Here is a 12,618-nt window from a genome sequence, read left to right as displayed (position 1 = left end):
GTGGGGAACCTTTCTTCTGCCATGGGCTATTTGGATATTTATAACATCATTCGCGGGCCGTACAAAATTATCAACTTAAAATTTAGCCTGTTATATTTGGTTAAATATTTAATTAACTCACCCCTAATGCGATGGCTGGAACTGCTTCTTTTTGGCGAGGCGTGTGATGTTCGCTGGTATTGATGATGTTGCTACTCGCAACTGCTTTTCCAGGTTTGCTCCTAGATTTATTGAATTTCGAGTCCCACCTGCGGTTGCCTTGGCAGGGCCACACCAAATGATTTCGCGGGCCTCGTACGGCCCGCGGGCCGGACGTTCCCCACCCCTGATCTAGACCCTGGGTCGGCAACCAAAATAACAAGAAAGTATTTTCTTCCAATTCAATATTTGAAGAGCGACAATGCACGTGGATACAAGACGGTCGTCCTTAAACAATTAGCAGCCCTTCAGGAGCTGCAGGTTGCTGACCTTTGAACTAGACTATTATATCCAATCATATAGGTAAAATAGAGCATAATATCAAATCCGTCATCGTGTAGATTATAAAATCAAACATAGTGATAACCTAGACTAATAGATAATCATTGTGAGGATATAGAGTATAATGTATCGTATAACAGGTTATATTGCCTTCATGTGTACCGTATAAGGCCCGCGAAACCATTTGGTGTGGCCCTGCCAAGGCAACCGCAGGCGGGACTCAAAATTCAATAAATCTCGGAGCAAACCTGGAAAAGCAGTTGCGAGTAGCAACATCATCAATGCCAGCTAACATCACCACACGCCTCGACAAAGAGAAGCAGTTCCAGCCATCACATTAAGGGTGAGTTAATTAAATGTTTGACCAAATATAACAGGCAAATGTTTTAAGTTGATACTTTTGTATGGCCCGCAAATAATGTTATAAATATTCAAATGGCCCTTGGTAGAAAAAAGGTTCCCCACCCCTGAAACACAGTGATACAAGTGCTATTATTACACTTTACATTCCATTTATTTCAGGCCTCTTTTGTAGGAGGCTCCTGACACGTATTTCGCCAACTCCAAATATTAGTGATTGCTTTCTTCTCGGAGGAAATCAGAGTTCTCGGGGAAACCCCACCACACATACGAGGGGTGACCCTCAGCTTCCAGCATTGAGAGTTTCAAGAATCCATTGCTGTGCTTCCATCTCCTGCCTACCTCAGCCAGTGCCAACTCAGCTACGGTGGCGAAATTTTAACTACCTCGTCTGGAATACAGGAGATCGTGGGTTCGATCACGACTCTGACGCCTGCTGCTGTGTATTTGAAGTGTGCTTGTTCTCCCCCGTAATTGCGGGGATTTTTCTCCGGGTCCTCCGGTTTTTTTCCTTCCACATTTAGAAACGTGAGTATTTGGCTGCTACACATTTCCATGTGATAAGCCGCTTAGTTGAGATTTAATTTGTGGCCAGGTCGCTTCTGAAAAAGAGCTGTATAGCTCTGTGGGCCTTGCCTGGGGAATTTAAATAGTTAAATTTAACTCTACAGCACATACTATTCCGATTCAAGCTGTTCACTCAAATGCTGACCAGGCTCTGCCCTTCGAATGTCCATTCAACGTCTTTTATAAGGGGAGATAAATTAATTCTCCTGCCTTGAAAGTGCAGTCTCAGGGATAGAAAGAAAATAGCGGAGCCAGGAAAATCCTTATCTCCCCTCCAATCAAATCTCAGAGTGGGTTTAGGATGTGCAGTTAACATAAAGGCACTTGAACCACTACGATGTTTAGGTTATTTCAAGCAAGTACTCCAACAACAAAAGCATGAGGATGTAGAATTATATAAATTATGTGGGGGTGGGGGGGGGAGAGAATACCACTTACTAAATAGGGGCATAGTAAACAATCATAGAGGGAGACCTCCATGCAAAGGTAGATAAAGGAGCGGAGATGAGAGGGTAATTGGTAAATTTGGCAAAGCAGAGACGAACAAGAGAGGGGGACATCTGTTCGGGGATGTAGCCAACATCTGCCTTTTATTGAACAAAATATTGAGTTACCCTGCGTTGGCAGTGATGCACAAGCACAAATAACAAAAAACTCACATTCATCAATAAGGTTGCCTTAAAACTAAACTTATCATTGGCCACATTTTGGGAAATGGTCCTTCTTCATTTGACGTATAAGATAAATCTAGAACATTGATGTGGAGGAGTCCAGATTGAGAATTTATAATCAACGTATCTCACGGACAATGTTAGGGATGTCTCAGTCCTTGGTACGTTCAATGCAGGGAATTGTACAAGCCTGTGGGTATTGTTAATATGTTGGTTACTTACTGAATTTCTTCAGTAAGTAACCAACATATCAACCCACTTCGCCTTGACGGCGCATATCTGCTGTAGCAATCTGGTGATCTATGCCTGTGTCTACCGCACCTGATGGGTCTCTCTCTCCTGCCCCAGTTTTACTTTTCCTGAGCTCTGTCCGTCTCTCTTTCTATTCATCAACCTGTCGTGGCGCGGAAGGGACACTTACCCTGTGGAAAATCAGCCAATAATGTTAAAGGTTTACCCAACATTTTCGTACCCATTCCAGCAATAAATAAGTCATATTTTTTATTACTTTTTTTTAAAACACGCCTTAATGAAATGTACCGTACTAGTAATGGAAGAACTCCACGACTTCAGGAAGTGGCCCCGAAGCTTGCCATCACGTAAGGTACCGTGGGGATTTACAGCCAACGTCAGTTGAGCGTGGACAATTAGACCCAAGCCGAAACATAACATATAAAAAATTATGTTTAAAAATATATATTTTTGTTTTTAATGATAGAATATAGTATTGTCATCAGTATGATATAAGGGGCCGTCCATAAATGACGTCACGCACCTAGGGGGGGGGGGTCAAACATTTGTGACGATGTGTGACGAGGGGGGGGGGGAGAAATGTGACGTCACATAAAAATGCGCAACTTTAAATAAATATAGACATCACGTTCTACTTAATTAAACAGAATTTTCAATAAATGTTTTCTCCTACAACATCAGAGTGCAGCGCCACATTAAATACGCTCTACAATGACAATAGTTTAAAGCGATTTGAAGCATGTTGGGTGGGAGGGGAGGGTGGTAAGGGGATGGGTGAGGAGGGGTGGGCTGGGTGGGGCTGGGTGGGGAGGGGCTGGTCACCCCGTGGTGCCCTTATAAAACTCAACGTTTAACCTACTCACGCCGGCTTGTGCCCGCCCTCACAGTCGGCCATATTTGCGGAATACACCACGCCGCCGTTGACCCTGGCCATTGACCGAGAAACCCAACGTGCCTTCCTGCTCCCTCCGCAGGAATGTGTTTCATCTTTAAACGTCTGCTTCTCGTCCTGACCCACGTGCGGTGCGAAAGTAGTTCAACGTGCAGTAACATTCAATCACATACATGAGTCTCGCCCACTCGGCCATTCATATGTTAACCGCCAGCATTGTCAACAAAACACGTGTTGGTTGCGCTAATGGATCGATGACGTTGTGGTTCCCCCCCGTGATATGATGACCGAAGCGAACACGTGTTGCTTTTGTATGCTGCCCGTAATCTTTTGGGATGACGTGAGCAAGTCACTCGGGAACGCATCCGAGCCATCTCATCAGATCTCGGAAGCTTAAAGCAGGTGTGATCCTGGGGAGCTGCACTTGAGTGGGCTTTCGTCGTGTGTATACAACCGGTGTTCACCACAAGGGTGGCACAGTCGGGTTTTTTTACATTCGGGTTTAATTGTCTTTTTATATTAAACCCGATCATTTGAGATTGGGAGAAATCCGGTTTAATTGGTTCTAATTGCAGAACCGCACTTCTCAACGATGGGCTTCATCCATTCCAAGCTAAGGAACTCACTGGCGCCCACGATTGTGGAGGAGAAGCTCGTGTTCATCACGACCAACCTGCCCGCCGCATTCAACGACTACCCCGTGCCCGACGACCCCCCGAGTACGATGATAGCAGCACCGACAAGGAAGCAGCCTAAGCCTTGGATCAGAGTTTCGTATTCATTAAAGCAGGTTGTAATTCCCCGAAATCGGGTTTAATTGTATTAAAGAAAAAAACCCGATGCCTGCCGGTGGTTCTAGGCTGCTCCGAGGCTACATTGCGGGCAGCTGAATCGTGCAGCAAAGTGAATTGTTGTACTGCACTACGTTGCCACGTCTGTGTGCCCCGCCTTCACCACTGCGCCCTGACCAGTGCAATGGAGTGTGATCACATTATCCTCACAAACCCGCACGGCATGGGGAGGCCTTCATGCAGCAGTGGATCTATGAATCGTGAAATTCAATGATTTGTTTTTCTAACTGCCACATCGACGCTGACAATGATAATGAAAATAACACACGCACGGCAATTATCAATTGAACGAGAAGTCGTGTGCTCTCGTATTAACAAAGAGACCACACCTGCTCCTTAAGATACTAAGACATTGTCATGCCGTCAGCATGCTTGAGCGCAGATGTGCAGTGTTCAACTAAGGCTAATTGACAAGTTATTCCACATGTTCGCAAATAACAATGTGGCCTTAAAGAAAAAAAAAGGTTTTAAAGGGCCTTCTTTGGAGCAGATAAGAGGAAGGATCCAGTGGATGCATAATGTTCATTAGACAAAGGTAAATCCAAGGGGGGGGGGGGGACTGGGGAGTTCTTGACCCCCGTTGTATGCCACAGAGCATTTTAGAGGTTTTCAGAAGTGTAACATTGTAAATATATAAACATATCATTGTGCGTTTCAGTTTAGATATGCTCATTATTACACAGTGAAAATGTGTTTTTGTTTGCCTAATAGTGCAATGAGTGCTATGTGATGTGTGATCAAACTAAATTTCACGATGTTTTTCAAGACATTTGAGATTAAACAACTCAAGTAACAAGAACATTTAAAAAAAATCTCAGAGTATTATTTTTGTTGCAGTAAATTTGATTTCTCCTCTACGTTTTTTGTTTGTTTTAAATCTTAATTGCTGTGTTTAGTGCTGTTCCTTTGTTTTGTCAATTTCGTGACCTAGGGTTCTCTTGCAAATGAGAATATTGCGGTCCCCCGAGTTCTTCTCCCGGTTAAACAGACGTGAAGCAAACCTCCTCAACTCGCCTTTTGCCCGTCCAAGGACTGGTGTATTGCAGTAAATGTGAATCTTGCAAGCGAAAATCCGACCGCGACGTGATATATGCATTGCATTAATACGTGTGCACTTTGTAAGGGCGCGGTGACACAGACCTATTTCATGTAAAGGTTATAATCCCTTGTTCATCACGACGTCCTTTTTACTTCGATGTCTCAACAGCGTGACGGAGATCACGTGACGTGAGGGTTCTGCTTTGTAGCGAGGGTTGTGAGTTGACGCCGAGGAGGGGGGAGGAGGCGCTAATTATGAATGGGATGGGGGTGTCCATTTGGATGACGTCACCTGCTCATGATTATTAATGAGGGGGGCTGTTCGATGTGGAGTGACGTCACCCACTCATAATTATTAATGAGGGGGAGGGGTCCATGTGGGGGACGTCACCTGTTTATGATTATTAATTAGGAGGCTGCTGAACGTGTAGTGACGTCACGAGCGTTGCACACAGACATTTTTGGCTCATTATATTAGGTAATAATAATGGGGGGGGGGGGGAGTGTCCATTTGGAGGACGTCACCTGCTCATGAATATTAATGAGGGGGAGGGGCTGGTCGATGTGGAGTGACGTCACGAGCGTTAAGGACATTCCTGGGTGATTCTAGTAGGTATATGCTGTGCACCATTTCCTCCTCCACCCCCTCCAAAATTATTACGTGGGACCACCACTAATTGGAACGAATCAACTTTCCAGCAATGGCACTCACGATGCGCCAGTCCTATAAATAGGGGCTCACCGCACAGCTGACTGTGTTTTGTGCACCGAATCTTTGCTCAAGGATAGGTAAGGGGCCGTCCATAAATGACGTCACGCACCTGGGGGGGGGGGGGGGTCAGACATTTGTGACGATGTGTGACGAGGAGGGGGGGGGGGTTGGAGAAATGTGACGTCACATAAAAATGCGCAACTTTAAATAAATATAGACAACACGTTCTACTTAATTAAATAGACTTTTTAATAAATGTGTTCTCCTACAACATCAGAGTGCAGCGCCACATTAAATACGCACTACAATGACAATAGTTAAAAGCGATTTGAAGCATGTTTTATTTTTTTTTGGGGGGGGGGGCAGAGCTTTGTGACGTCATATTTGAGGGGGGGGTCTGACTTTTTGTGACGCCGTGTGACGAGGGGGGGGGGGGTCAAAAATTGTCCAAAATCGCGTGACGTAAAAGAAAAACATTTAAATTATTATTCTTGGTTTTTTCGGTGAAGTCACGTAGAAGGGAAATAAAAAAATAATAAAAAGATAAAAAAAATTCAAAATAGGGAAATAAAAAAAAAATATATAACAATAAAATAAATGTTTTTTTTTATATCTCTTCTACGTGGCTTTACCGAAAGAACCAAGAATATGAATCCCTGCAGTCACGAAAGCTTTAAATCGATATTTTAATTATCATTGTTTTTTTTACATTACCGTTGCAAATCTCAAAGTTGCAATGATACAAGTCATATCAACGTACAGAACCCTGCAATATGAATCTCCACCTTACGCCACGGCTGCTGCATTGAGCAGCAGCTATCGCATACATTACTGCTGCGATCTGGAGTGGAACTTGTCGTGCCGTCGTCATCGTAATCTTCGCCCTCTTCAAGCTGTGGGTCTGGCAGCGTGTTAGCCGTCCCGACCCGGTGTGTAGTTATCCCCTAAGGCTGTGAAGGCCGGAATAAACGAGAGAGAGTACCTCCTACTCGTGTCTGCGAATTAGTACACTACACGTATAATAATAACATAAAAGGCTGAGTCCTCCAAAGACGCTTACAAAACAAAGAGCGGTACAATCTTTCCTACGAACGGCTCTCCCAGGATCCCCACAGAAATAGATCTGCCTAGGTGGGCGCTGCGTATCGATCGGTCATTTCGTCTCACCGGTCATTTGAAGGCCCTGCTTCTTGCGCGATAAAGCATGCCATGGATAAGGACGTACAATATTCAAGCACATGGAGAGCCTCAACTCCCCCCCCCCCCCCACACCTTTTGTCAATCCACTGCTGGATTGGGGCATCTCCGTGCCGTGCGAGTCGTGGGTGTTGTTTGACCATACTTCACCACGCCGGACAGCAGTACGGGGTTGGTGACGGTGGCATTACGCACAGATGTCCGAGCATGACATGTACAGTGAAATGATGGATTTTGCTACACTGCTATTTGCTGCTCACAACATAGCCCTGCGGCAACCTACAGGGTGGTCCAGATGTCTAAAACCCTCAATTAATTGACACAGATTTTTTTTTTTATCTCTTTGCATATTCATTTCTGTTCGAAATGAAACATTGATTTAAAGAATATTACGTTTTGGAGGACTAAATGGGGGTCACAAGATATCTGGACTACCCTGTACAACGACATGTTATGCAAGGTGGTCACCCATCCAATTCTATCCAGGCTCACGACTGCTTAGCTTTCAAGATCTGATGAAATCGGGCCAATTTCATGTGGTTTAGGCATAGGCTGCTTCCACTGTGCATAACTTGTTTAATCTAAGGTACCAAACAGCAATGCATCCTCATCTCTGGAAATTTGATTCCTTTCAAGTTTTATTTTAGGAATCATTTCACCCCACTTACAGTTTTCCGTCAGTGGTAATGCCGGTCAGTTAACGTTGAACACGTTTGGACAATACTACTACATACGCAGTACATCACAACCTCATACAATAATCATAAATGTAAACAGCATACTGCTAAACATTATATGTAACAACTTACATAAACGCAAGTCAAGGGTTAGGTGTGTGCATGCCAATTACTTATGTTGTGGGTTACCCGACTGTTTAAAGGGCAGGTTTATCGGCTTTCCTATTAAGTATCAAACATCTAATCCATTACGATGTCAGGCAGATGCTTTGAGTAAAAGGTCAGATACCCAAGCACGTAAAGCCATGGGTTATCAAAAGCACCATCCCCATGTCATTGAGTAATTTCGCTCAATTGTGCTCTCAGCATCATGCCGTAAGACAACGAATCCATTCAGATCTCTCGCAGAAAAGTGAAATTCCCCCCCCCCCCTCCCGTGTTAGTAGTGGACAGCGCACATAAGCAGATATCACGGAAATATGATGAAGATCCTGCAATAACTTCTGATCCACATACCAGGGAGTGGCACTGTCCACCGACCCTGCTACAAAGTGTTGTCCATCACGTGACATTCAAACCAATATTTTTTGTTCATTCTCTGGAGATTAAATATGGACAAATGAAGTACACAATTTATTTTAATGTTGGTTTGATTTTGAATAGTGATTGGTGACCACGGCTGCGTACACCATCAACTCATCGCACTGGAGAAGCCACTGTTGTCGTTTGATCTCAAGGTTATTAACCTGAGACATCTCCTACCTTATTGAAATATAATGCCTCTTTCATCATCTTCATGTGCAATAAGCTCTGTTGATTTGAATGTTTAATCCATGAGCTATATATATATGTGACGTGGAAATCCCGAACAAATATTTGCCCGCAGCTAGATAATTGCAAGCCTTCTTTCGCAGCGATGCACTCCGCGGTTGTCTGGCCAAGTGTGAAATTGTAGTCGTCGCTCTGCATCTACATCAACCATACGAAAGAATAAGATTGTAAGTGAGCTATAAGGAAAGATTGATATTTTTTAGCACCATTTTTTCATTAAAACACATATGAAGGCAACTGTAGTCCCCAGTTTGACCCTGTTTGGCACGACTGTATGAAGTGCAATAATATGTTTGCCACTGGCCTTGTGCATCCACATTTGCAATTTGTTTCTGATGTGTTTTCGGATATTCGCCGTGTGTTGTTCAGCACGATGTTTGACTTTTCTTTTCACTCTACGTTCCAAGACCTTCAAGCACTGAATTCAATTTTGTTAAGAAGCTGCCAGCATGTGGAGCAAGGGTCCAAGTGTCAACGCCGTGGAACACGCAGTAACGACCCGAAAACGCATCAGACAGCTGTGCAAATACACACACTTCTAGATTTGAAGCTTTCGTGACTGCAAGGATTCATACTCTTTGGTTTAATCGGTAAAGTCACGTAGGTAAAAAATTTAATAAATGAAAACAACTAAATTAAATCACGACGTTTCGGGCGCAACACAAGCGTCCTTCTTGTGTTGTGCCGGAAACGTCGTGACTTAATTTAGTTGTTTTAATTTATTTCACTTTATTTTTTACCTACGTGACTTTACCGACAAAACCAAATATACACACGTACGAAAACCTACCGCAAGCAGGCTACATATGTGCAATTTCTGGTCACTTGGGCCTAGGAGCCGCGCAGCGAATGTAATTTGTATTCAGAAGCTTTTGTCAACGCTGTAAACCCATTAAATTACTGCCGAATTTTGACAATCCCTTCTGGTCTAATGACGGGGAGTGCAGGAAATCAGGCACGGTGTGTATTTGACTTGAGAGCAATGTGACGGGAGAAAAGTGCAATCCGCTCCTTGCAGCAGCATTAGCAGCATCAGTCCCTTAAGTAACACCACGACAATGCTGCACTTTGCTCTCTGAAGCCATCCCTGCCTCAGAGCGTCGATACTCTTCAAGAAGGGTCATTGTGTTGTTCGGGCAATGCTTTTTTTAGAAATGTGTGGTTTTTTGCATACGGGAGGAAACCAGATTGCCCGCATAACATCCGCAATATTCGAGGGAAGACTTTTGCAAGTCTACACAGACGAGCCACAATGCCACTTTCTGTACTGGCCACGTTACATGTCCATTGGGTATTGGGATTCTCATAGTTTTGGGAATCTTATCGGCGTGATCCACCACCAACCGCGCATTTTTTAAAGTGGCGACAGATACAGGCGTGCGCACACACAACACGTACACACACATAAAGAGAAACCAACAGAAAGTGCCACACTTGACAACTGCTATCAGAGTCTGAGCAGACTACCGACTATCCGAACCGAACAACCAGATTCCAGCCCCAACGCTACCCTGGCACCAGGCGCACACACAGTTGGGGTGTCTCCTACAAGTAAGTGATTTCCCGGTGGTTGTCGATAACTTGCTGACCACACGCATACCGGACATCTGTGAAATAAAAAAAGATAATCACAGCTCATCGGATTCCTTGCCCCCCCACCCACCCACACAATGAATAGAGGCATTTTACTGCAATATAATGACGGCACATTCAATCCACACAACACCACTGGCGACCGACAAAGTTACCGATTCGACAGTTCGTGCGCTACCGTGTAGCCAAAGGTTCCCTCTTCAGCAGAATCAGCATTTTACGTCGCATTGTTTGAAATAACTCGCGATACCGTGACTTTTGACGGACACAAACATGTGCGTTTCTCAGCCATATCTAAAAGATTTCGATTTAAAGCTTTCGTGACTGAAGGGAAATGCTTTTCAGACGCTGTCTTTCCGACAGCCCTGTTCTTCACCTGAGGACGGCTGCTTGCGTTGTGGCCGAAACGTCGTGAAAATAGTATTTTATTATGTTTTATTTTTATTATTTTATTATTTCTCTTCTACGTGACTTTACCGAAAGAACCAAGAATATATCTAAAAGGTGTTCGAGTGTTCAAACACCCATGTTACCCAGATGGCACCCTGCCCTCGCACCACGTGATGAATTTCGCTTCGTCCCGTTTTCACTTTTCGCTGGACTTTTTTTGTAGGGATGCTACCGTGGAACGACTGTCAGTAACCCGGGACTTGCAATTCCGAGGTCATCGTTTCGATCTCCTTGTGCGGCAGTTGAAACAACGTGCAGTGGAACAACCGTGGCGTAACGACGCTTACACAACAGTGATACAATCGGTAGGTCGCGTGTGGTGGTGTAAAGTGTGGATGCTGACACATCTTCCAAGACGGCTGTCCAACGTGGAAGAGGGCAAGGCCAAAATACCCTCGAGACGGAGGTCGAGAACTCCCGACAGTCGAGGCCCTTTAGCCAGAAGTGGAGCGATCAATCAATTGCAGGGCTGATGAACCTTCACACGTTTTTTTCTTCTTCACATCTTCCACCACTACGCCCGGTTTTGTTGTCATAAACCAACTGAGCACACGTTGCCTGCCCGGAGTCTAACCTGACCCCTCTTCCTCTTCTAGCCAGCTCAGCTCACCCTAATCTTAGTTACCTACTCGGCTCGGCTGGCCGGCTTGCCATGCTTGGCTGGCCACAGCCCCAGAGAGGCTGCGCTCTGCGACCCTCTGCGAAGTGGCCGAGTGGGTGTGGTGGGGGTGGGGTGTCAGGCCGGACGCACGAGGGCTCGCTCCTCCGGCACGACGGCCCCCAGACGTCGCATCACCACGCGCCGCGCCACGACGCCCCTCAAGGCGCGCCGGAACGCGAGGCCGTGAACCAGCGGGGTGACGCACGCCGGGTACCCGAGGCCGAAGAGACAGAGCGCCACGCCGAGCCGCCCCGTCGCCCCGCCGGCCAGGTAGTGCGAGATCAACACGGCGGCGGCGGGCGCCACGCACAGCACCACGTGCGCTACGTGAGTGACCACGGCGACCACCGCGCGCCACCGCGTGCGTCCGCGCGAAGACGGCTGCCGCTGCTGCTGCTGCTGCCGTGGCTGGGCTCTGGTGATTGCCCAAGCCGCGGCAGAGTCCACCGCCTCTACGTGGAGCGGCTCCGGCGCTGTCCTGGGTCTCGCTCCGCCGATGCGCGCCAGGAGGCAGAGGTTGGGCGCGCCGAACAGGAGCGAGAGAGCGCACACGCACGCGGTGAGCGCGCCCGTGGCGCCTCCGCTGCGCGCCGCCGACTCGCGCATGGCCGGCCGCAGCAGCGCCGACGCGCACAGCAGATGCGAGCCGAGTGGCAGCTCCGCTTCGGTGCTCATCAGCACGTCGAGCGCGAAGGGCAGCGACGAGCCCAGAGCCAGCAGAGCGAGCGCCGCCGACAGCGAGGCGACGGCCGAGTTGGAGACGCGGTGAGCGAAGAACCAGGGGCGCAGCACGGCAAGCATGGTGAGCGCGGACTTGAGCAGCAGCAGGCACAGGCGCGCCAGGTAGGTGAAGGATAACAGCAGCACCTGCAGCGCGCACGCTGTCCGGCCCAGCACCTGCGTCTCCGTCAGGAGGTTGGCGAGCAGCACCGGGGCGGAGGCGAGCGTGGAGGCGATGTCGCAGAGCGCCAGGAGCATTGCGAGCATCTTGCTCTCCTTGTGCGAGCTCGAGTCGCGCATGGCCACGTACAGGTGTGCGGCGTTGAGGAGCAGAGCGGTCACGCTGGCGGTGGCGACGAGGTACACGAGCAGGCGCTTGTGCTGCAGAGCGCAACGGAGCGATGGGACGACGTCTTCCTCGAGCCCAGCGCCGCATAGCCGACTGGCGTTGGTCGTGCACATGGTTTCGTTTGTTGAGGAGGGCACCTGCGGTCGAGGAGATATGGCTGATGTGGTTGGGGGGGAGGCTCCTTTTTCTTCTGGAGGGAGTGAGCCGATCTTGCGGGCAGGCAGTGAGTTATGTGGTGCCTGGTGCATTCATTACGTGGGATCAGGAACAGGTGTGCGTTGAAAATCGATGGCCTACCTCCGATGAGCTCGGTCGTC

This window comes from Lampetra planeri, chromosome 42 (genome assembly GCF_965212315.1).
Source record: "Lampetra planeri chromosome 42, kcLamPlan1.2.h2, whole genome shotgun sequence".
Lineage (NCBI taxonomy): Eukaryota > Metazoa > Chordata > Hyperoartia > Petromyzontiformes > Petromyzontidae > Lampetra > Lampetra planeri.
The sequence above is the reverse complement of the archived record's forward strand: the minus strand, read 5'-3'. Positions refer to the sequence as shown.